Raw genomic sequence first — 27,414 nt, 5'->3', positions numbered from 1 at the left:
GCAGCAGCCACTCAATGTTAGTGGTGGCTGTTTAACAGTCTGATGGCCTTGTGATAGAAGCTGTTTTTCAGTCTCTCGGTCCCTGTTTGATGCACCTGTACTGACCTCGCCTTCTGGACAATAGCGGGGTGAACAGGCAGTGGCTCGGGTGGTTGTTGTCCTTGATGATTTTTACGGCCTTCCTGTGAAATCAGGTGGTGTATGTGTCCTGGATGGCAGGTAGTTTGCCCCCAGTGATGCGTTGTGCAGACCTCACTACCCTCTGGAGAGCCTTACGGTTGTGGGCGGAGCAGTTGCCGTACCAGGCGGTGATACAGCCCGACAGGATGCTCTCGATTGTGCATCTGTAGAAGTTTGTGAGTGTTTTTGTAACACAGTCAGATACTTAAGCAAAAAGGTTCAAGGGGGTGTGGTATATGGCCAATATTCCACGGCTAAGGGCTGTTCTTAGGTACGACGCAACACGTTGGTAAACTGGTTACCAAAGTAATTAGAACAGTAAAACATATTTTTGTCATACCCGTGGTGTACTGCAGCTTTCAGCCAATCAGCATCCAAGAGCCAAAGTACCCAGTTTATAATTAAGTGACACTAGCTGCACTTCGGGTTGCACTATCAGTATTTAGTTAGCTTGCATTGGCTAATGTTAGCTATTAGCTGTGTAATGTTAAAAGTCCAGGGGATTGTTTGAAAGAGAAACTCACATCTACTACGGACCAGCGTGATGTACAAAGTGAGTTAGTTTACATTACATGACAATAAACCCAGGGAGTTATTTTAGAACAGGGCAGAATGCTTCAGGAAACAGTGCTTCAAAAGTGGAAAAGTAAGTCAACTAACAAGGCATTGACCTGTGTAATAAATTTATTTCATTTCATTTGCGATTTTCATGAATAGTTAATGTTGCGTTATGCTAATGAGCTTGAGGCTATGATTACGCTCCCGGATACGGGATTGCTCGACGCTAGAGGTTAAATGTTTGTAAAGTCTTAATTTGCCATTGTTTGTAATGTCTTATTAATTGGTGTTGGACCTCAGGAAGATTAGCTAACATTATGGCGTTAGCTAATGGGGATCCTAATAAAAATTCACTGAACAGGCCTGGGTGCTGCATCCCATCCCTCTCTGGCCCTCTACCAATCAGCCCTGGGTTCTGCTTCTCATCTCTCTCTGGGCTCCACTAAACTTGTATGGTGGAAAAATTGCAAGATTATGTTATAATACTTTTATTGCATCAAATGGTTGTTTTATGCAACAGAATACAGTATTCTTAACCTCTAGCGTCGAGCAATCCTGTATCCGGGAGCGTAATCATAGCCTCAAGCTCATTAGCATAACGCAACGTTAACTATTCATGAAAATCGCAAATGAAATGAAAGAAATATATTCACTCACAAGCTTAGCCTTTTGTTAACAACACTGTCATCTCAGATTTTCAAAATATGCTTTTCAACCATCGCTACACAAGCATTTGTGTAAGAGGTATTGATAGCTAGCATAGCATTAGCCTAGCATTCAGCAGGCAACATTTTTACAAAAACAAGAAAAGCATTCAGATAAAATCATTTACCTTTGAAGAACTTCTGATGTTTTCAATGAGGAGACTCTCAGTTAGATAGCAAATGTTCAGTTTTTCCAAAAAGATTATTTGTGTAAGAGAAATCGCTCCGTTTCGTTCATCACGTTTGGCTAAGAAAAAACCCGAAAATTCAGTCATTACAACGCCAAACTTTTTTCCAAATTAACTCCACAGAAACATGGCAAACGTTGTTTAGAATCAATCCTCAAGGTGTTTTTCACATATCTATTCAATGATAAGTCATTCGTGGCAGTTGCCTTTCTCCTCTGAACCGAATGGAAAAGTGGACGCAGCTGGATATTGCGCAATAATTTCGACGGAGGACACCAAGCGGACACCTGGTAAATGTTGTCTCTTATGGTCAATCTTCCAATGATATGCCTACAAATACGTCACAATGCTGCAGACACCTTGGGGAAACGACAGAAAGTGTAGGCTCATTCTTGGCGCATTCACAGCCATATAAGGAGACATTGGAACACAGCGCCTTCAGAATCTGGGCCATTTCCTGTTTGTAATTTCATCTTGGTTTCGCCTGTAGCATAAGTTCTGTGGCACTCACAGATAATATCTTTGCAGTTTTGGAAACGTCAGTGTTGTCTTTCCAAAGCTGTCAATTATATGCATAGTCAAGCATCTTTTTGTGACAAAATATCTTGTTTAAAACAGGAACGTCTTTTTATCCAAAAATTAAAAGAGCGCCCCCTATATCGAAGAAGTTAACTATTGTGTGTGTGTTCTACTGAGGATGGGCCTCTGGGAGATAACACTGACAGGAGATTTACGATGTCTTTTGGGTGATAAAACCTAAAGAGCATTCCAGAGCATGAGTTAATGTTGCTGTTCTATACGGGGCCAGACACTGGTCTCTATGCAATGAAAACTGTTGACACAGCAGATACTGTCTGCTATGTATTATAGGTATCTTTCATACAGATCTTAACCTTGTGACCCATTCTATATATCTGTTGGTCGTCATGTAGGTTGGAAGGGGTGTATCTTGACTGTAAAAGACCTTTGACCTTTTGTCACGGGGCTCTCAACAAATCATCTGAGTGTGAATTGTCGACCAGCCACAACCAGCCATCATTATCGTAGAGCACTCAATCGATTCACTTTATATGTGTGCGTTGTATTGACCTGCTCCCTTATTAATAAGTGATTAAAGATTTAGTTTAGGTACAACTCTGACTTGTGTGATAAGTTTGTCTCTCCTCATTTGATAGTAAAGACATTAACCACCACACTGGTCTGTGCTCTGGAAGCATCCCTCAGGTAATGGCTACATCAGCTAAATAATGATGTCTAGACGTTCATCAGTGGTACAGCCACATGAGAGAATGTTTGCATACCCTCCCTATCTGACAAGCCACTGCCGACATGACTCACTGTTTCTACTTCAGCACCTGACTGATGGGACACTTGGTGATGGCAGAATGTTTCAACACATGGCCTCCCTAGTGACGAAGTGATGCTGAAAAGTAAAAGGACTTGACATTGATGTTAAATTGTTTTGGCTGAAATTCTTAAATCCAAATTGAAAGTACTGTTACAAAACATATAAAAGCTTTAATTATTACTCAGAATGTAAAGATATGGTATTTATATTGAACGTTCAGTCTGCACAGCTTTGAATGTTCCCCTCAGATTTCATATTGGTTGAGATGGCAGCTGGATGTCATCTATCATTGCAGCATCCATATCAAAGTGAACCACACCATTTCTCTCCCCACGCATTGAGGAGAATGAAAATCCCCAATAATCTGAAAAGATATTGGAGACTGACAGACAATCTGACTTTACGCAGAGAAAATACTGATGTTTGAGTGAGTGATGTAGAATATCTGAGCACTTATGTATTGGGTTGTGGGTTCCTATGTCGAGATGTAGAGTTCCTGTGCAGCATCTGATCAATCAATACTGACTGGCTGTGAGATCTCTCTCTCTCTCTCTCTCTCTCTCTCTCTCTCTCTCTCTCTCTCTCTCTCTCTCTCTCTCTCTCTCTCTCTCTCTCTCTCTCTCTCTCTCTCTCTCTCTCTCTCTCTCTCTCATATATCATGAAGGGTGCGTGGCCGCCTTCAAACCCACATCTCGTCTGTGAGGCGGAAAGACCACAGACACCCACAATGCTACCCTCCTCCTCCTCATACACCTAGGCCTCTGGAGGGGGAAGGAAGCAAAGTGTGTGTCATTTAAGATTGTGTTCTGTGTTTTGGGGCAGCATGTTGAAGGGGAAACTTGATTGAGAATGATAAAGAGCTTCACAGTCAAATCAAATCAATTTTATTTATATAGCCCTTCGTACATCAGCTGATATCTCAAAGTGCTGTACAGAAACCCAGCCTAAATGCACAGTCTGATGCATTCATATTACATTCATATTCATATCATGATGCATTCACATTAATGCGTTCATATTACATAGCTTCCATGAAGCCCCACCTCCCCTGGAAAACGCAAGGAAATACAGATGTCTTTCTTGCGTCTATTTTGATTTCAGTGGAGAGTCAAAGTTGTCTTCACTTCTGAAGACAGGATGAGGAGAGATATTACTTTAGGAAGGTGGAAAAAATATGCTAGTATTTCACAACAGTTACATATCACCAGATGTGTCACCTCAACCCCTAAATCTTACCACTGCGTTCCCCCCCCCCTCTCTCTTTCTAGTAAAGTTTGAGGACTGCCAGCACAGTAAAGCAGTGGGCTTCGAGAGCAGTGACCCTAACTTCAGTGTGCGCCCTGACGGCTCGGTGTACGCGGAGCAGGAAGTGGCCAACCTGTCAGAACCGATCCAGTTCATGGTGACCGCCCGCGGAGGTCATGACCCTCACATCTGGGAGACCACGGTCAAGCTGGCCTTGGTTGGACACCAGCCCTCTGTCCCTGTGAGTCAGGTAAACATATATAAACTGCAATCATTTACACTGCAGTTAAACAGACACATACCTAAAGTTTGCCTCAGGTATACAAACCGACACACCCCTGCTACTGACATTCTGTACTGTATCTCAGTTGTACATTTGCATAGAAACATATTTATACATTTCAAAACCTCTAACTGCCTCTCAGGTAAGATCAGTTTTCAATGATCCTCAAGTACATTATATAAAACCACATTATTTCAGGTTCTTCTATCATAAACAGGAATTTCTCAGGGAACAACCTACTGTATTATTTGCATTTCCAAATATAAGATGTTGAATAGCCTGAGGCTTAATGCTTACTCCAGGTCATGTTTTTAATCATAGAAAATGTCCAAGAATAGTGTAAAGCAGTTGCAGAGCTGGGATTAAAATTCTGCCAACTCCTCACAGCACAATAATGAAGGGCATGAAATAATTGACATTGATTAAGCTAATGTTCCAGTCTGTCGGAGGGAGGCATGGGGGAGTCAGGTGACATTGTAGCAGCACTATGGAAATATGTTCCCACATTAAGAGAGCAACAGAGAGATTCAATAATAGAACAAGAAATGTTCAAGTAATCGAAGGAACATTTGAAAACCAGTAACATGTTTTAAATTGATCCATTATTGCTGCAAGCCCTTACAACTAGGTACCTTCCAGACACTTTTATTTCTGATACAAACAGGCAGCGGTGTGTAATTTTGGTCAGCAGGTGATTCCGAACTGAAAAATTGCTGTTATGCCCTGTAGGAAAGTTGTCAAAAGTAAATTGAATTGCTTCATTAAAATTAAATGTAAAGTTGTGGCCAAAAGCTTTGAGAATGACACAAATATTAATTTTCACAAAGTTTGCTGTTTCAGTGTCTTTATTGACAATTACATGAAGTTGATGCAAAGAGTCAATATTTGCAGTGTTGACCCTTCTTTTTCAAGACCTCTGCAATCCGCCCTGGCATGCTGTCAATTATCTTCTGGGCCACACCCTGACTGATGGCAGCCCATTCTTGCATAATCAATGCTTGGAGTTTGTGGGTTTTTGTTTGTCCACCAACCTCTTAAGGATTGACCACAAGTTCTCAATGGGAATATGGTCTGGGGAGTTTCCTGGCCATGGACCCAAAATATCGTTTTTGTTCCCCGAGCTACTTAGTTATCACTTTTGCCTTATGGCAAGGTGCTCCATCATGCTGGAAAAGGAGTTGTTCATCACCAAACTGTTCCTGGATGGTTGGGAGAAGTTGTTCTCAGAGGATGGGTACCATTCTTTATTCATGGCTGTGTTCTTAGACAAAATTGTGAGTGAGCCCACTCCCTTGGCTGAGAAGCAACCCCACACATAAATGGTCTCAGGATGCTTTACTGTTGGCATGACACAGGACTGATGGTAGCACTCACCTTGTCTTCTATGGACAAGCCCCAAACAATCGGAAAGGGGATTCATCAGAGAAAATGATTTTCCCCCAGTCCTCAGCAGTCCAATCCCTGTACCTTTTGCAGAATATCAGTCTGTCCCTGATGTTTTTCCTGGAGAGAAGTGGCTTCTTTGCTGCCCTTCTTGACACCAGGCCATCCTACAAAATTCTTTGCCTCACTGTGCGTGCAGATGCACTCACACCTGCCTGCTGGCATTCCTGAGCAAGCTCTGTACTGATGGTGCCCCAATCCCAAAGCTGAATCAACTTTAGGAGACGGACCTGGCGCTTGATGGACTTTCTTGGGCTCCCTGAAGCCTTCTTCACAACAATTGAACCGCTCTCCTTAAAAGATCTTGATGATCCGATAAATGGATGATTTAGGTGCAATCTTACTGGCAGCAATATCCTTGCCTGTGAAGCCCTTTTTGTGCAAAGCAATGATGACGGCACGTGTTTCCTTGCAGGTAACCATGGTTGACAGAGGAAGAACAATGATTCCAAGCACCACCCTCCTTTTGAAGCTTCCAGTCTGTTATTTGAACTCAATCGGCATGCCAGAGTGTTCTCCAGCCTTGTCCTCGTCAACACTCACACCTGTGTTAACGAGAGAATCACTGACATGATGTCAGCTGGTCCTTTTGTGGCAGGGCTGAAATGCAGTGGAAATGTTTTTGGGGGATTCAGTTCATTTGCATGGCAAAGAGGGACTTTCCAATTAATTGCAATTCATCTGATCACTCTTCTTAATGTTCCGAAGCATATGCAAATTGCCATCATACAAGCTGAGGCAGCAGACTTTGTGAAAATTAATATTTGTGTCATTCTCAAAACATTTGGCCACGACTGTATAGCCATGAAAAACGAAATAATGGAAATGTATAATTCCAGATAAGTCCTACAGCAAATGTTCAGACTCCTGCACATTCTGACTGCTCCACATCTTTTAACCCTTTCCAGCCCTAAACACATTGCCCATTTGATGTCGGTTAGCCACTGTATTGGGTCATACAGACAATAATTCCAGGAAAATCTTGGTGAATGGTTCATAAAGGGTAGAGAGAGAGAGAGAGACAGAGAGCGAGAGAGAGAGAGACTGTCCTTCGCGCTGGCACAGTAGTATTCCCTCCAGTGTGACCCACAATGACAAACGGGCTCATAGAACAGGGTTTTCCAAACTCGGTCCTGGGTGCACACCCTAGCGCTATACAGCTGATTAAAATAAGCTTGATGATGAGTTGGTTATTTGAATCAGCTGTTTAGTGCTAGGACAAGAACAAGAATTTGCACTGGAGGGGGCACTACCCCAGGTGCTTTAAAATACAGCAACTGTAGGGTAATGCCTTGTATACTGAAATGCTTATTCCCAGATTCAACAATAGAAACTACTTAGTGAGGAGTAGAATGATGTTTTAAAGTAGTGACTATATAAAGAAAGAAAGACAGTCACATACTCTAATTATGCACCCAAACAGTTAATGGGTATAGCAACTATATAATAAACCATTAAATGTTTGGGAGCATAATTAGAGTGTGTGACTTTCTTTCTATCTTTTTAATAATTTACTCTTTGTTAGTCAGGACCTCTATAAAACGTTTTTGGTTGGGTGTGCAACATCTTGTATCTTTTACCATAAAAGTATTGACTGCAACACAGAAATGTTGTGAAGACACACAGACATTGAAATGTGTGAAATGCTGTGACAGAGTTGCTGTGTCATTTTGGCTCCTCTGTGTCAATAGTGCTGAAAGGGAGAGGGGGAAATAATCAGATTACCTATGACCACTACACACCGAAACATGTCATCACAACAATACAATTTAAACGTTGCTAAACCATCCTACAGATATTAGGTGAATGAGCATGTGCAGACCAGCTGGCTGGTGTGTTTATGGACATATTCAATCAATCCTTATCTCAGTCTGCTAAGGTAACTGAGCTAAACGACTACCGCCCCGTAGCACTCACTTCCATCATCATGAAGTGCAAGGACCATATCACCTCCACCCTACCTGACACCCTAGACCCACTCCAATTTGCTTACCGCACCAATAGGTCCATAGAAGACGCAATTGCAACCACACTGCCCTAACCCATCTGGATGAGAGGAATACCTATGTGAGAATGCTGTTCATCGACTACAGCTCAGAATTTAACACCATAGTACCCTCCAAACTCGTCATCAAGCTGGAGACCCTGGGTCTCGACCCCGCCCTGTGCAACTGGGTACTGTACTTCCTGACGGGCTGTCCCCAGGTGGTGAGGGTAGGTAACAACATCTCCACCCCGCTGATCCTCAACACTGGGGCCCCACAAGGGTGCGTTCTGAGCCCTCTCCTGTACTCCCTGTTCACCCACGACTGCGTGGCCATGCACGCCTCCAACTCAATCATCAAGTTTGCGGACAATACTACAGTGGTAGGCTTGATTACCAACAACGACGAGACGGCCTACAGAGAGGAGGTGAGGGCCCTTGAAGTGTGGTGTCAGGAAAATAACCTCACACTCAACATCAACAAAACAAAGGAGATGATCGTGGACTTCAGGAAACAGCAGAGGGAACACCCCCCTATCCACATCAACGGGAGAGTAGTGGAGAGGGTAGTAAGTTTTAAGTTCCTGGGCGTACACATCACGGACAAACTGAATTGGTCCACCCACACAGACAGCGTTGTGAAGAAGGCGCAGCAGTGCCTCTTCTACCTCAGGAGGCTGAAGAAATTTGGCTTGTCACCAAAAGCACTCACAAACTTCTACAGATGCACAATCGAGAGCATCCTGTCGGGCTGTATCACCGCCTAGTACGGCAACTGCTCCTCCCACAACTGTAAGGCTCTCCAGAGGGTAGTGAGGTCTGCACAACGCATCATCGGGGGCAAACTACCTGCCCTCCAGGACACCTACACCACCCAATGTCACAGGAAGGCCATAAAGATCATCAAGGACAACAACCACCCGAGCCACTGCCTGTTCACCCCGCTATCATCCAGAAGGCGAGGTCAGTACAGGTGCATCAAAGCAGGGACCGAGAGACTGAAAAAGAGCTTCTACTATCTCAAGGCCATCAGACTGTTAAACTGCCACCACTAACATTGAGTGGCTGCTGCCAACATACTGACTCAACTCCAGCTCACTTTAATAGTGGAAATTGATGGAGATTGATGTAAAAAATGTATCACTAGCCACTTTAAACAATGCCACTTAATATAATGTTTACATACCGTAAATTAAACATCTCATATGTATATGTATATACTGTACTCTATATCAACTACTGCATCTTGCCATCTTTATGTAATACATGTATCACGAGCAACATTAAACTATGCCACTTTTATATGTTTACATACCCTATATTACTCATCTCATATGTACAGTGGGGCAAAAAAGTATTTAGTCAGCCACCAATTGTGCAAGTTCTCTCACTTAAAAGGATGAGAGAGGACTGTAAATTTTCATCATAGGTACACTTCAACTATGACAGAAAAAATGTTGGATTTTTATGAATTTATTTGCAAATTAAGGTGGAAAATAAGTATTTGGTAAATAACAAAAGTTTATCTCAAAACTTTGTTATATACCCTTTGTTGACAATGACAGAGGTCAAACGTTTTCACAAGGTTCTCAGTCTTCACAAGGTTTTCACACACTGTTGCTGGTATTTTGGCCCATTCCTCCATGCAGATCTCTTCTAGAGCAGTGATGTTTTGGGACTGTTGCTGGGAAACACGGACTTTCAACTCCCTCCAAAGATGTTCTATGGGGTTGGGATCTGGAGACTGGCTAGGCCACTCCAAGACCTTGAAATGCTTCTTACGAAGCCACTCCTTCGTTGCCCGGGCGGTGTGTTTGGGATCATTGTCATGCTGAAAGACCCAGCCACGTTTCATCTTCAATGCCCTTGCTGATGGAAGGAGGTTTTCACTCAAAATCTCACGATACATGGCCCCATTGATTCTTTCCTTTACACGTATCAGTCGTCCTGGTCCCTTTGCAGAAAAACAGCCCCAAAGCATGATGTTTCCACCCCCATGCTTCAAAGTAGGTATGGTATTCTTTGGATACAACTCAGCATTCTTTGTCCCCCAAACACGACGAGTTGAGTTTTTACCATTTTACTACTTTGGTTTCATCTGACCATATGACATTCTCCCAATCTTCTTCTGGATCATCCAAATGCTCTCTTGCAAACTTCAGACGGGCCTGGACATGTAATGGCTTAAGCAGGGGGACACGTCTGGCACTGCAGGATTTGAGTCCCTGGTGGCGTAGTGTGTTACTGATGGTAGGCTTTGTTACTTTGGTCCCAGCTCTCTGCAGGTCATTCACTAGGTCCCCCCATGTGGTTCTGGGATTTTTGCACACCGTTCTTGTGATAATTTTGACCCCACGGGGTGAAATCTTGCGTGGAGCCCCAGATCAAGGGAGATTATCAGTGGTCTTGTAGGTCTTCCATTTCCTAATAATTGCTCCCACAGTTGATTTCTTCAAACCAAGCTGCTTACCTATTGCAGATTCAGTCTTCCCAGCCTGGTGCAGGTCTACAATTTTGTTTCTGGTGTCCTTTGACAGCTCTTTGGTCTTGGCCATAGTGGAGTTTGGAGTGTGACTGTTTGAGGTTGTGGACAGGTGTCTTTTATACTGATAACAAGTTCAAACAGGTGCTATTAATACAGGTAACGAGTGGAGGACAGATGAGCCTCTTAAAGAAGAACTTACAGGTCTGTGAGAGCCAGAAATCTTGCTTGTTTGTAGGTGACCAAATACTTATTTTCCACCATAATTAATGCAAATAAATTCATTAAAAACCCTACAATGTGATTTTCTGGATTTGTTTTCTCATTTTGTCTGTCATAGTTGAAGTGTACCTATGATGAAAATTACAGGCCTCTCATCTTTTTAAGTGGGAGAACTTGCACAATTGGTGGCTAACTAAAAACTTTTTTGCCCCACTGTATATACTGTACTCGATACCATCTACTGCATCTTTCCTATGCCGTTCTGTACTATCACTCATTCATATATCTTTATGTACATATTCTTTATCCCTTTACACTTGTGTGTATAAGGTAGTAGTTGTGGAATTTTTGGGTTAGATTAGTCGTTGGTTATTACTGCATTGTCGGAACTAGAAGCACAAGCATTTTTCTACACTCGCATTAACATCTGCTTACCATGTGTATGTGACAAATAAAATTTGATTTGATTTTGATTTGAGGTGATTAAAAGACAGTTCCATTTCAAGGTAAGTGCATGTAATAAGTTTCAGAGCAGACAGGGACTCAATGGACACTTCGATTATTATGTTCTATTAATTGTTGGCTGAATTTACCTCTTCCTAGATTAACTGTACATAGTGCTTGGTGTATGTGTTGGTGTGTGCATTATAGCTTATCTATTTGTATTGGATGTACATTTATATATTTGAATATGATCATAGTTTGGCTGCCTCCTGTTTAAGTCTGAGGTGTTAGTAGTGTCATTCTGGCTGTGAAGTCCCTCAATACAGGTTATGGACAGTACTCACACTATGGTGCCAGTCTACTGACTCAATATGCATATACCCCCAGCTGATTTCATGTTGCTCTGGCCTGCCTTTTCATGCAGTTATGCACCAGTACTCACACTATGGTGCCAGTCTACTGACTCAATATGCATATACCCCCAGCTGATTTCATGTTGCTCTGGCCTGCCTTTTCATGCAGTTATACACCAGTACTCTGGGAGCCTGATGATCCAAAAAGTGTTAGCACTTATTTGATTTGCATACATTTTTCTCTTCCCCAGACTAACTGTTTGTGTTAGATTAGAGCAAAAAACCATATTGCGGAGGAGTTTAGGACCTAGAGGCTAAGTGGTCCGTGAGGAGGCAGTAGTGTGATTGCAGCCCAGTTCTTCATCCATAAGAGGAATGCATCAATAGTCATAGCTGCTTCCTAAAATGTACTTGATTCAGTAAGATGAGAAATTTCAGATACTTCTCTTCTCTTGATTTTCCTACCCTCACATCCTGTTCACCACAGATCACCACTCTGATCAGCTCTCATCAATGATAATCAGTGTGGAAGGCTAATGGAAAAATAGAAAACATTAAATTACATGGCTTGAGATCAACAGTGAATGGAGGATGGGAAACTAGCACATACTTGATATTGTGTAATTGAAAGTCCCTGTTTAGTGTTGCCTTCTGCTCTTCAGAACGATAACCTCCAGATGTCAGCTCCAGGGCTGCGGGGCTGACTGATGCCCCAGTGACATGCAGCCTGTCTAGGAGGCGAGAGCAGCCATCTGGCCTGCCCTCTAGCTCTGGGCCTGGGGATCTCTGGGCGGTTCTGGGACTGATTTCACACTCACTGATTCCTGCTTGCACACACACATTCACACTCACACACACACATGCATGCATGAGTACACACAGGCGGCAGGTAGCCTAGTGGTTAGAGCAGTGGGCCAGTAACAGTGAAGTTGCTTGTTCAAATCCCAGAGCTGAAAAGGTGAAAAATCTGTTGATGTACCCTTGAGCAAGGTACTTAACCATACTTGCTACAGGATCACTGTTGATCATGGCAGACCCTGGCTGTGACCCCACTCTCTGAAGGTCTCAGGGAGAGTTGGGATATGCAAAAAACACATTTCAAATTCGCACATGCATATTAATGCCCATTTGTAATATAGGACAACTTTAAGCACCTACCAAACTATTATTATTATCCCCAACATACCTTTCTCACAGCAGAAAAGGCCTGTTCCAGTTTCCTCTTTTTCCTTTGTAATTGTGATGATGATTGTCATCATGCCAGCTTCAAAGGCCTGTCATTTGTCATGCTGTTTGGCGTGTGAACAACGTGGCCCTGCTGCAGTGGTATCATCCATAGACAGACTCTGAATAAAGAGGTCCTCTCTGCTCTGATGTGTCTGCCTGGCACTATGTTTGGAGGAATGTGTGAGTTTGCCAATGCAACGCAGATCGGATGCATCGACCACATTATCAGCTGTCCTGATGTTTCCGCTTTCCCCAGCAGGCTGAGGCGCTGATAATGATGGAGAGCAGCAACGCTGTGTGTGTTATTCAACAGATAGCTGGGGCTGCCGATATGGACAGGGAGTGAACACATTGGGTAGAAACAGGGGGTCTATGCAGGGACAGGGAATCCTTGGAGCATCACGGGTACCATCCTTACTCATCCTCACCTATCAGCATGTTTCCATATAGACTTTTTCTCCAGCTACTCCACCCTCTCTGCCTTCTGTAAATATATTCTAGGATCTAACTTTGGCATTTTATCTGTCTATTCTTCCCCCTTTCTCCTTCTCTTTGTCTATGTGAAACACACACACCCACACCCACACCCACACACACACACACACACACACACACACACACACACACACACACACACACACACACACACCGCCCATGGAAGGAATGACACACTCCCATCTTGCCCCACTGCCCCTGTGCTGGTAACTGGGAGTGGTGTGGTTGAGTGGAGCTGAAGCTAGAGTTATCTTATCAGGGCACCACATCTGGTCCTTCTCCCTCTCTCTCCTGTCTGGCCACCTGCTGCTATCAGGAGGCCTGCTGTAAGCCCTGTAGTCAAATCCACTAAGCCGTGAAGAATTAAAACAAAAGGGGGGAAAAATACAGTATGTTTGCTCTGGTGTAACTTGCATCTGTCTCTCTGTATGACAAACTGCATGTGTATTGACAGGCTGACCTGTCTGCCAGTGTGTGTGTGTGTGTGTGTGTGTGTGTGTGTGTGTGTGTGTGTGTGTGTGTGTGTGTGTGTGTGTGTGTGTGTGTGTGTGTGTGTGTGTGTGTGTGTGTGTGTGTGTGTGCGTCTTCGCTCTTTGCAAGGGTTCATGTGTGTCCTCTTAGCAGATCTTACAGAAGGATTTCACAGCAGCATGCTTGTCTCTGTGAGTGGGGAGCAGGAGAAACAGCAGGATCACTGGATTACACAAACACCATATCAGACATGAGGACAAAACAACCCTCACTAGATACTATAGATACCATATGTACACTTGACATAGCTCTGCCAAATGTATACACAGTACACCTTCTCAAACACATAGGGCCAGATTTACAATGAGTTTACACCAGTGTGCAGTGCACCTTTTATTAACATGAGGGGATAAAACACGTAAGAGAAAATTGAAAAGTCTAATGAAGGATTAAGATTAGGGAAATAAGGTAAGGTGTAAAACTGTAATTAAAAACAGTTTTATGTTTTCAGTTTTTGTATTTTATTCACCTCCCCATTTGTCTAACAGTATATTCCCCTTACATGCTCTGAGGATCTAGTCTTTGCTTATAAGACCAGTGAATCAGCTATTATATCACACACTGCAGGATCACTGTTGGTCCTTATATTCTGATCTCGCTGTTATTGAAGTGATATTTCATCAATCCCTTTTCATTTGGAGTGGGATATGTCACAGAGTGAATCACACTGAGCAGCACAGCTCTGTGACTCTGTCAGAAGGCTTTTTGCTGGATAAAGACATAGAAGTCAACCTCTGAGGACTGTTCATAGGTCATTGGTAACCTGTCTGCAAGAATAATGCCTGGAATGTATCCTAAGGCTTGGTCCTTTTAGGTTGTTTGCAAAGTACATGAAAGGTGATGGCTGAAAAGAGTGGATTATATAAGAATTTTTGTATTAACTGAAAGAAACATAGTATTCTGTTTCTTATCATCTGTCAAGTTTGATCTTTATTTTTATTTAATTTTACCTTTATTTAACCAGGCAAGTCAGTTAAGAACACATTCTTATTTTCAATGACGGCCTAGGAACAGTGGGTTAACTGCCTGACAGATTTGTACCTTGTCAGCTCAGGGGTTTGAACTCGCAACCTTCTGGTTACTAGTCCAACGCTCTAACCATTAGGCTACCCTGCCACCCCAATGATGTATTTGTCACCTGTATGTTCCACACTTTTAGAAGATGAACAAACAAAACAGTGACACTCTACTCCTTTATATTGACCTCTCATGTATCATCATTCAGTGGGAGACTTTACATAGTTTGGTTGTCTCTCAATTAATTGTTGGAATACTGTAGGCCAATAATGTGTTGATTTCTTTTCCTTTCAGATTGGTGTGGAGGATATGATTGCAAGGGCCTGGGACTCTAATCCCAGGGTTATCAAGTTTCCACGGAAACATCAAAAAAGCTCCTCTGCCAAAGGACTGAGACGACAGAAGCGGGACTGGGTCATCCCACCAATCAATGTGCCTGAAAACTCCAGAGGACCCTTCCCACAAATGCTTGTCAGAGTGCGTGACAGTTATTACACTTATCAATAACCATTTAAGTCAAAGTTGTCTTTTTGTTGTAAATTAGAAATGAGTTCATCATCAATTCTGATTACAATAACACAATCTTGCTCTGTTTTGCTACTGCCCATCATACACCTTTTCTGAAATTGTCTTTTTACTTTAATTTGAGCCAAAAACACATTCCAAAGACATCTTCAAGTCAGACAACCCACGTCTGTTGGAGGTTCACTCAGTAGCGGTGTGTGGGTAAAATCACTGGGGAAGCCAGAAAAAAAGACATATTACAACATATGTGTTGTGATAATTGTGTTGTTTGCTCATATGCCTAGACACCGTGATATATAGGCCTAAGGCCCAGACAATAAGAAGACACATTGGCAGAATAAATTCAACCACACATTTGTTTCATCACAAAACCGGAGAGCAACCTCTGTCAGGTGAAGTCCACAAAGCATATTGCATGTAACAAACAGCTACATGACCTACAGCATGGTCAAGGAAGTTAATGTTTCCTAAATTTCCGGACAACTAAACAGCTATTGATTTACAACCACGGAGAGTTACTGCAAGTCACAAAGAAAACAGGGCTGCTTCCACTTTTCCAGCACCATTTCAACTTCAACATGTCAACATCATCAAATCACCTATCCTTGATCTAATACAGTGACAACAAAAAGATACCAAAAACAATTTAGTCCAATCAACGTAAGCTAAATATGATGTGGCTGTCCATGTTTCTGATTTCTGTTTGTGTGTGTGCGTGCACATTCATGAAAGTGAAAAAATATGTTGACTAACCCTACTTGAAGAGAAACGCCAATGCCATCCTCCTCTCTTTCATGTTGACGAAACGGACATATAGTACACACTTTTATTTTTTGTTGTCCTGGGCTACCTGACTAAAATGCTTGCTCGCTAGCCTAACTTCCTTTCATCGGCAACGTTAGCTAGTTAACATTAGCCCTCTACATCTAGCTACATATTGAACGTCCATCTTCTCAGGCCAGTGTCGCAAAGTATGAATTAATGGCTGGATCAGATTCACCATTATAATCATTGGCCAATACGGAGAATTAAGTAAAACCACAAGTCCCTATCTCCATTTAGGAAAGGGCTAATTTTAGCTAGCTATCTCGTCACTGGAGGACAACAACACAACGAGATGCAACAATTCAAGTTGTTTCTGTCAGTGACATGCTCTCAATGCGATTTGATAGGAGTGACGCCAAATCCAAACTGGCTTCCCTTTACACTTTTTTTTGGTGCGCCAGGACCATTCACAGTTGAGCTCACTCAGTTAAGCTCAACGCCGATTGGCTGTTATTTTATACTTTTTTATCAAGGGAGGCCAAATGCTCGCTGGCTTCCGTTGCACTCAATGCTACGGGTGGCAACAATGTCATACACTTTTGGGCCAGACAGCATCAGATAGATGGTCTACACATACAGAGACAGTTGGGCTTTGTTTTACTCGCTCAAATGCTTTCTCCGTTGAGATACATTCAGCCTCTTGTGAATTTAAGGAAAATTATGAAACACAGAGATGAAAGATACATTATTTTATGTTTTTGAATTTTTTCTTGGTCAATATTTTGGGGAAGCCTGGCTTCCCTTGGCATCCATGAATACATACTTACCCCAGGAAATGAAGAGAAGGGTAGAATAAATCTCAGACAGTAACCAGGTATCCATCCAACCTTTTTCTGAGAGTAGAGTACATGTCTGATTAAAAATGACACAACAGGCCTGAAGGAGACAGCAAATTTGTCGGTAAACTTTCCAAATGTCGACAAAACAAAATAAGCTAGATAAGGTGGGATTCTTTTGTGACTGTAAAATGTATTATGCAAGAAATGGTGGTGGAAACGCTTTTATGCATAAATATTGATATAATAACCATTGTATCGAAACTTGGAGTCACACAATTTTTTTTGTGTCATCCTCCCACTATGACTCGGGAATGCAGTTGATTAGGCTACAGATTAAATAAGTTATGATGAACCACAGAGGATGGTGAAAGTGCAAGGTGATGAGCTTGATGCTCGTTTCCAAAAAATAGAGGGTTTTATTTTGGTGACATTATGATCAAAGTTGGTTAGAGCATAGGTGCCAATACCAGAGTGAGCACAATCGCTAAAGAACGAAACCTTTTTCTGACAAAACCATCAGTAGAGTTCAAAATGTGATGGAAACCCATTTTATTTATTTTTAATTTTCAGTACATAGGAATTTAACCACAAAAGTAATTTTTATGTGCACTACCGATCCTCACGCACAGCCTTTTATCCACAACAAGTCAATTTGATGGAAGCACATCTCTGGTGGGAAAATGTGCATATTGTTTTTATGCAGATTTTAGAATATTCACATGAATTGGATGGAAACCTGGCTACTCACTATGAAGGGCTGAACAGAAAACTACCCAGGTATTTTCTATCAAGAGCCTTCAGCAGGTAAAGAGAGGGACACTTCTCTCCGATTTGAGTGGTGATGCCAAGTGATTTGTCTGGTATGCTTAAGACACTACAAATACATATACTAAGACACTCTACAAGAGGACAGATACAGAGATGGAGACAAACACAGCTCTGCTTGAACAGTTGTTCAATGAATTCAGGAGTATTTAGCACACTTTCAGTTGCTTGTATGTGTGTGTATGCAGGCATGCAGGAGTTGTTTAATCTAGCTCACTGGACAACAGGGATTTTACTATAACTGTATTAGAAGTGACATGACAAACAAGCTCCATTCCTGTTGTCATGCTATGGCAGCTATGTCTACCAGCTCCATGGTTCCAGGATGCTCCTGTAAACTGTGCAGCCTGTTATCAGTCCACCAGATGTCCAGGCCAGAGACAGCTTTTTCTGGGACACCACAGAGCTCTCTCACGCCCATTTGTACCATGCGGCTTACACTCCCGGATTACTGAAATCGCCTTTCACCAACAAGCCGGCAAGAGGACAGATTTTCAACCAAAGCAACAAAAAAACACTCACTCACACAAACAAACAAACTGCAGGATCATGGTTATATTGTACCACCCTGCTAGAGAAGAATAGACAGCCTTTCATCCCCTTACCTCATGTTCAGCTTCAGATGGTTGGGTTTACTGACACCTCAGGTGTTCCTTTGTGTGTGTGTGTGTGTGTGTGTGTGTGTGTGTGTGTGTGTGTGTGTGTGTGTGTGTGTGTGTGTGTGTGTGTGTGTGTGTGTGTGTGTGTCGGCCACAACCTCTAGCAGTGGTGAAAGAGAGCCCTGGTCCTTAGCCATGGGGGATATGCATCACGTCCATGGCCCCGTGAGGTATTCTATCCTCATTTCTCTCTGCAACACAGCTTGACTGGGCTGTTCCATTGTGACAGCTGGCCAGTGAAGAGAGCAGAGGGATTTAGTTCTTTATCTCTCTTGTCTTGGAGGTGGCCGAGAACAACCCCTGTGGTTACAGCAGCACACTCACAGAACACTGATTCCTCCAGAGCTGTGGAAAGTCTCAATCTATCTCTCTAGCATTTTTATGATGTTAAACAGCTCCACACACAATCCACACACGGTTCACAATAGGCTAAATCAGAGTCACACAGAGTGTTTCTTGGTAGTCTTAAACAAATCTACTTTGAAACGAAAGTATACACTTCACACACATGGCTATGGGCTTAAAAAGAAGGCACATGTACCATATCATAACTGTTTGCCATAGAAACACCAGATTTTCATTGTTTAAAACCTCTTGTGACTAGGGGGCAGTATTTTCATTTTTGGAAAAATAACGTTCCCAAAGTAAACGGGTATTTTGTCAGGACAAGATGCTAGAATATGCATATAATTGACAGCTTAGGATAGAAAACACTCAGTTTTCAAAACTGTAAAAATATTGTCTGTGAGTATAACAGAACTGATATTGCAGGCGAAAGTCTGAGAAAAATCCAATCCGGAAGTGCCTTATGTTTTGAAAGCTCTGCGTTCCAATGCGTCCTTATTGAGCAGTGAATGGACTATCAACCAGATTACTTTTTCTACGTATTCCCCAAGGTGTCTTCAGCATTGTGACGTAGTTTTACGCCTTTATGTTGAAGAATACCCGTAAGCGGCTACATTGTGTAAGTGGTCACCTGATGGCTCTCAGAGTGATTCTCACGTAAAGTACAGAGGTAGCCATTTTTCCAATCGGTCCTACTGAAAAACCAATTGTCCCGGTGGATATATTATCGAATAGATATTTGAAAAACACCTTGAGGATTGATTATAAACAACGTTTGCCATGTTTCTGTCGATATTATGGAGCTAATTTGGAATATTTTTCAGCGTTGTCGCGACCGCAATTTCCAGTCGATTTCTCAGCCAAACGTGAAGAACAAACGGAGCTATTTTGCTTACAAAAATAATATTTTTGGAAAAAAGGAACATTGGCTATCTAACTGGGAGTCTCGTGAGTGAAAACATCCGAAGCTCATCAAAGGTAAACGATTTAATTTGATTGCTTTTCTGATTTTCGTGACAAAGTTACCTGCTGCTAGCTGGACATAATGCTATGCTAGGCTATCGATAAACTTACACAAATGCTTGTCTTGCTTTGGCTGTAAAGCATATTTTGAAAATCTGAGATGACAGGGTGATTAACAAAAGGCTAAGCTGTGTCTCAATATATTTCACTTGTGATTTTCATGAATAGGAATATTTTCTAGTAATATTTATGTTCGTTGCGTTATGCTAATTAGTGTCAGTCGATGATTATGCTCCCGGATCCGGGATGGGGGTGTCACTAGAGGTTAAAAAAATTATATATTGATTAATTATTAAATGATGAAAAATATAAATAACATTCCACCCATGAGGCCAAAGACAGAGCTTTTGGCCATTGACTGCAGGAAAGTGCTACCCTTTTGAGAGTAATTACCCATTTTCATCTGAAAAAACAGGGTTTGCCAGATTGGCCTTGGATTTGGTTTAATTTAGTTGAACAGATGGAGAAAATGTATTCCATCAACACAAGTAATATGGTGCAGCAGGAGGTAAATGTGCCTGTGTTATTGATTGTGATCTGTTCTGCATTGTGGCTGGCTGGGAGACTCTCATATCCACTTCAGCTATGTGATTTTAATACTCCACCCAGAGATGTTCGGCCATATCCTGATTATCCTCACACACATCACACACCTCTCTCTCTATCTTCCCTAGGCAGTTATGAAAGTCCTGGACAGTCTAGCTGCTAGTCTAGCTGCTGCTCCAGTGGTGTGTTGGTCCAGGGAAGGTTTATTAGATACGTTTATAAGGGATATCACTGCATGACACATTGAGTAGACCATCTTCCCTTATGAACAGAAGGGAACTGATTAGAGTGAAACTAGCAGCACCAACATTCCACTTCAGGGAGGTTTTATTGTGAAGTGCAAAACCCTCATGAGCAATCTCAAGTAGTGTCGCTTTGATGGCAATAATTTACCATTGTGGTAAAATGCAATATTTTCCCCATGCCATTCACTGTCCAATAAAGGATTGCTCTTGACAGAGGTAAGATTAATGCAACTGGAGATTGAAAACAGCTATAATTAAATAGATAGCGAAAGATATGGAGAGTAGAAAGAGAGAAAAGGGGACAGATAGGGATTGGAGGAAAGAGAGAGAGCATAGTAAATATGTGAGGTGAGAGAGAACAGCTTTAGTTTCAGAGAGCAGCATTAGTTTCAGAGAGCAGCATTAGTTTCAGAGAGCAGCATTAGTTTCAGAGAGCAGCATTAGTTTCAGAGAGCAGCATTAGTTTCAGAGAACAGCATTAGTTTCAGAGAACAGCATTAGTTTCAGGCCATTTGTAGCAGTCTCATCTCAACTGTCTCCTCCAGCACCTCCTCCTAGGCTGGACCCAATGCCACATCTGATTGAAACCAGTCCAAACGGGGAGAGATGAGCCTCTCTGCTCCTCTCCGTCCTCTCCATCCTCACCACTGACTCCCAGTCAGACACACACCAGAATGAACTAAATAATTATAAAAGAAGGGGTGATAAAGGAGATCAATTATAAAAAAACAGTCCTTGGGCAAGGCAGAGGAATGGAATGAGAGGGCATTTGATTGAAGTCCTGATATGTGAGAGCGTTACGCCCACTCTGAAGAGAACTGTAATCTACACTGTGTGCTTTGGAAAGTCATTACATTCTTTTCTAAACGTCAAGGACGATCCTGAGCTGAGGCAGACACCAATCAGACAAGGCAAATGTTTTTCCTTTACCAAAGGCAACCAATTATGCATAATATGAGACGACACCTCTGGGTAGGTGTTATGATAGAGTTATCAAGTTGTCCCTAAACTAATCTGCTTGAGTCACACAATGGCTGGATGTCCCTCATTTGGTGGGATTTTATGTAAATTGAATACAGTTTTCAACAAAAACAAAATATTGTGATTATGTTACGCCCCTGAAAACAGGGGAGAAATAATCACGATAGTGATACGGTATTGTTTTCTCAATTCAACTTTTAGTTCCTCTATTCTGTGATGTGTTCCGGCTGGTTCAATATCATGGTCAATTTGCCCTGTTTTGTTATCTATGCCACTGATCATCTCTGTCATTTTGTCTTTAAGTAGCAACAATTCTGACATGCCACCATCTTCTAACTCTGCAACTTCCCCTCTTTCAAGGAACATCATAATGTGAGTCATTAATGATATGCAGGATTTGTTTTGAACATCTCTGTTCGCCTGATATGTCAAGGAAATCACATATCTCTAGTAATTTGTCTTTAGTCAGGGTGTGCAATTCTCCTACTACCTCTTCCTGTAGTTCTTCCAAGGCGCTTGTCATGTTGACAGAACAGGAGGAACTTTTACTGTGCAGGAGTTGAATTAGATGGTCCTTACTGTCTCTGATGGTCGGTCAATGGCCTCAGTTGACACGTACTTAACCACTAACTTCCAGCTTCCCTTGAACAGCAACACTTTCCTCACTGCAGCCTGCCTGAGTTGCTATGTGGGGATTTAGCTGGCTCGGAATTCAGCGACCAGGATGTGGAAACTGGACATCTGAGCAGCAATCTCAGCGGAGCCTCCAAAAATGTTACGGGGAGAAATAATCACGAGAGTGATACGGTGTTTTCTCAATTCAACTTTTAGTTCAATGACAAAAGACCGCGATCATAGATTAAGAGCATTTCGTAGATCACAGATTAACACTTTTAGGCACCACAAAATAAAGTAATCAATATAACGTTTACACATTACACACAATTCGTACAAGGTATGAATATTTCCTTTAACCTGTCACACTCTCCCCGACAAAATAAATGTTGTCCCAACATTACCAACATTGTCTTCAACAGTCCGTATGCACTGGACCTAGAAAATCCCATAGCTTGTTATACATTAAAAAGTATTAGTAAGTTCATAGTATGTGAGGATCTTAAAACATCTAAGTTTAAAAAGATGTATTCAGTATTAGTTGATAGAGATTGATAACATTCATATAATTGTGTTAAAGTTCAAATCCATCAAGGGTACGAATTGTGAGTAATGTGTAAACGTTATATTGATTACTTTATTTTGTGGTGCCTAAAAGTGTTAATCTGTGATCTACGAAATGCTCTTAATCTATGAGCCTGAGATCGATTGCTCTGGCCTCCACCCATATTCCTGGGGAAATCGCGGTCTTTTGTCATTGAACTAAAAGTTGAATTGAGAAAACACCGTATCACTCTCGTGATTATTTCTCCCCTGTTTTCAGGGGCGTAACAATTACACCTACAGAAGTGGGCAGTTACTTGTCAGAACAAGTTTTGCAGCCAACTTTCTATGCTCGAGATGAAGCTCAAGTTTTTAATAAGTTAGTCTCCCTAGGTAGAATGAAATGCTAAATTAAACCCTGCTCTTGACTCAATAAACCAATAAAAGTTGGTGTATGTGTGGGAGAGAATCATCTCTATGGTATGGTAATACACCACTGTTTATAGAACTAGGTAGAAACACTGTATTGGTTTATTAATACTTTCATATTCCAGATATTATTTTAGTCTAGCATTTCTCTGTGATACCCACTTGTTTTTACATTAAAATGTTCACTAAAATGTATTAGGAAAGCTGTATAGGATGTGCGCTTTCGTGCTTGCATGTGTGTGTTTGTACTAAGTGCTTGTGCCTGTGCCTGTGTCTACAGAGTCCCAGTAACTTGCCTAGCTGTACAAAGGAAATCCCTCCACTGACTGACATAGAGCTCTGCCCCATAGCTGCGAGCAGTAGTTTGGGGTGGGGGTGATGCAAAAAAAATTGAACGGGGTGGGTGGGGGGCTTTGCCAGTGCTGCAGATGGCTATATCGGTCCCCTAAAACAGGACTCTTAATGGCCCAGCACACTACTTTTGTTAAAAATATATATTTTTACATGTATTTAATTTTTTTAGGGTTGCTGCAGAACCCTTCTCACCCCCACGTCCCGCAGCTATTTTATTTTATTTAACCTTTATTTAACTAGGCAAGTCAGTTTAGAACAAATTCTTATTTACAATGACGGCCTACCCCGACCCAAACCCTAGCCCGGACGATGCTGGGCCAATTATGCGCCGCCCTATGGGACTCCCAATCACGGCCAGTTGTGATACAGCCTGGAATCAAACCAGGGTCTGCAGTGACGCCTCTAGCACTGAGATACAGTACCTTAGACCACTGTGCCACTCGGGAGACCATGCTATGCTCTGCATCTCACTAAATAACTGTCATTCTGCAGTCCTCAGGCCTGACCCCTCTGGCAGCCTCCCTCAGAGACACACAATGCCACTCCTGAGCCCTCATTGGCAGGTCTCGCACCTATCACAGCCAAACAGAAAATCCATTCAGCTCTTGGCTCCACCTGATTGGCCAGGCGTTGGTTGCCCACAGCTTGCCAATAAGGCCCTAATGTAGCCTCAGGGTGTTGGTGATTGGCCGGAGTGGGAGTGCTGGAGCATTCTGCAGGTCTCCCAGGGATGGGCTGGACAAGAGGAAGCATATTGAGTAGTCGAAATGGATTGGGCATTAGAAGGGAGGCAGCTTATCAAGCAGCGGTGGAAGAAAACTGCAGCAGCAGTACAAAACACTCCTCCTCCCCCTTCTCCCACTTCTCCCCCGAGTCTTCTGTCTCCAGGGCCCTCCGTCTTTATGAGGCGGGGAAAAAAAGAGTGTTGGTCTCTGACTCGTCCATTCAGCCTGGAGAGCAGGGGAATGTGGCTGGCTTTATACTGCAGTATACAGACAGAATTTATGGCTGTATCTGCTCTATTCTTCCTGTTTGGGGGCGACAGGGGAATTCATTCCATTGTTAATGCATGGAGACTGCTGGTCTATTTCAACAAAGTCCTGCCTGCTGGTCTCTCAGAACTCTCATCTAAATCGGCCGGCTAATGTAGTAATTGGGTTTGTTAGTCTGTCTTTAACTTCCATTAATATTTGTACTCCTAATTATCCTGTCTTCTCTCCTGTGTGTCTGTCTGTCTGTCTGTCTCTCTGTGTGTGTGTGTGTGTGTGTGTGTGTGTGTGTGTGTGTGTGTGTGTGTGTGTGTGTGTGTGTGTGTGTGTGTGTGTGTGTGTGTGTGTGTGTGTGTGTGTGTGTGTGTGTGTGTGTGTGTGTGTGTGTGTGTGTGTGTGTGTGTGTGTGTGTGTGGAATGTGTATTTTATTAGGCTCCCCATTAGCTGTTCCGAAATCAGCAGCTACCCTTCCTTGGTTCAACCGTCTAGACAAAACATGACACATTACATTATGCAGAAAATTAATAGACAAGAACAGCTCAAGGACAGACCTGCATACATTTACAAACAGCACATATGGCCTACATACTATACCAATAGATACACACAAATTATTTAGGTGAAATAGGAGAGAGGGGTTGTGCCATGAGGTGTTATTTTATCTGTTTTTTTAAACCAGGTTTGCTGTTCATTGGAGCAAGATGAGATGGAAGGGAGTTCCATGCAATAATGGCTCTGTATAATACTGTATTGTCACGTTCGTCATATAGAGTAGACCAAGATGCAGTGAGGTATGTTTCCATCGTTTATTTTGGAATAGAAAACTTCAAAAGAACAAAACAACAATGCGAACAAACGAAACGTGACGCTATAATAATGCTCACAGGCAACAATACATAGACAAGATCCCAAAAAGCACAATGGGAAATGGCTACCTAAATATGATCCCCAATCAGAGACAACGATAAACAGCTGCCTCTGATTGGGAACCATAACAGGCCAACATAGATATACAATTCCCCTAGATAACCCACCCTTAATCACTCCCTGACCTAACCAACATAGAGAATAAACAGCTCCCTATGGTCAGGGCGTGACATGTATGATTTCTTGAATTTGTTCTGGATTTGGGCACTGTGAAAAGACCACTGGTGGCATGTCTGGTTGGTAAGTGTGTGTGCCAGAGCTGTGTGTACTGTATGTTGACTATGCAAACAAATATACATTTTTGACACATTATTGTTTCTTATAAAAAGAAGAAGTGATGCAGTCAGTCTCTCCTCAACTCTTAGCCAAGAGAGACTGGCATGCAAAGTATTTATATCAGCCCTCTGATTACAATTAAGAGCAAGGCGTGCTGCTCTTTTCTGGACCAGCTTCAGCTTAACACTGAGAAAAAAAGGGTTCTACGGCTGTCCCCATAGAAGTACTATTTGAATAACCGTTTTTGGTTCCAGGTAAAAACCTTTTTGAGTTTCATGTAGAACCCTTTGCACAGAAGGTTCTACATGAGACCCAAAAGAGTGTGGAAAGAGCTGATGGAGAGAGCCAAATAACCCTTTTTTTTCTTAGAGTATAGCTTGATCTTTACAGCACTTGACCACATGACTGGTAAATAATCAAGATAAGATTAAACTAGAGCCTGCAGGACTTGTTTTTGGAGTGTGGTGTCAAAAAAGCAGAGCATCTCTTTATTATGAATAAACCTCTCCCCACCTTTACAATCACTGAATCCATGTTTAAAAAAATATATGTCTATATATTGTATTCCCAGGTGATCTCCCATCCCAGGACTAACCAGGCCCGACCCTGAACAGGCGTGTTCAGGGTGGTATGACCACAAGCTTATTTTTTTAATTAGGTCCCTTGGCTCATCTCTGCAACTCCTCAATGGGCTCGGGAGAGGCGAAGGTCGAGTCATGCGTCCTCCGTCCTCCGAAACATGAACCGCCTGGCCTCCTACTTCTTATCACACTGCCTGCTTTACCCGGATGACAGTCGCACAAATGTGTCGTAGAAAACACTGTTCAACTGACGACCGAAGTCAACTTGCAGGTGCCCGGCACTATCACAAAGAGTCGTTAGAGCATAATGAGGCAAGGGAAGTCCCACTGGCCAAACCCTCCCCTACCCCGGAAGGCACTGGGCCAATTGTGCTTCAGCACTGTGGTGCTTTTGACCGCTGCGCCACCTAGGACCTGGAATGTACAGTGCCTTGCGAAAGTATTCGGCCTTTTGCCACACTTCAGGCTTCAAACATAAAGATATAAAACTGTATTTTTTTGTGAAGAATCAACAACAAGTGGGACACAATCATGAAGTGGAACGACATTTATTGGATTTTTCAAACTTTTTTTGTTGAGTGGTTGAAAAATGAGTTTTAAGTGTGTGTAAACTTCCGACTTCAACCGTATATCTGAATCCACGATGTGGCAAAGGTTGAAAAGCAATAAAACGTATGTTTTCTCAACACAATGGTATGGTCAATAATATCAAAGGCTGCACTGAAATCTAACAGTACAACTCTCACAATCTTCTTATTATCAATTTCTTTAACCCAATCATCAGTCAGTTGTGTCAGTGCAGTACATGTTGAGTGCCCTTCTCTATAACTTGGTTGAAAGTCTGTTGTCAATTTGTTTACGGGGAAAGGTCTGCTGTTGGAACCAGTAAAAACCGCATTACTACTCTTGGGTAGCGGAATGACTTTGGCTTCCTTCCAGGCCTGAGAACAAACACCTTCCTCTAGACTCAGATTAAAGATGTGACAGATAGGAGTGGCCATAGAGTCAGCTACCATCCTCAGTAACATTCCATCTAAGTTGTCAATGCCAGTAGGTTTGTCATTATTGATCGATAACAACTTTTCCACCTCTTCCACACTAACTTTACAAAATTCAAACTTACAATGCTTTTTTTTCATTATTTGTTTTTTTATGCATGAATACGATGGCTCACTGTTCGCATTTCCTGCCTAAGTTTTCCCACTTTGCCAGTAATCATTAAAATAATTGCCAACGTGAAAT

At 42.3% G+C, this 27,414-nt stretch overlaps 1 pseudogene; it reads left to right on the top strand.

Annotated features, from left to right (window-relative positions):
* LOC135540169 (cadherin-4-like) overlaps positions 1-27,414 on the top strand; it is a 341,293-nt pseudogene that overhangs the window by 231,828 nt on the left and 82,051 nt on the right.

The sequence above is a fragment of the Oncorhynchus masou genome, chromosome 5 (assembly GCF_036934945.1).
Source record: "Oncorhynchus masou masou isolate Uvic2021 chromosome 5, UVic_Omas_1.1, whole genome shotgun sequence".
NCBI classification, from domain to species: Eukaryota; Metazoa; Chordata; class Actinopteri; order Salmoniformes; family Salmonidae; genus Oncorhynchus; species Oncorhynchus masou.
The sequence above is the reverse complement of the archived record's forward strand: the minus strand, read 5'-3'. Positions and strand labels throughout refer to the sequence as shown.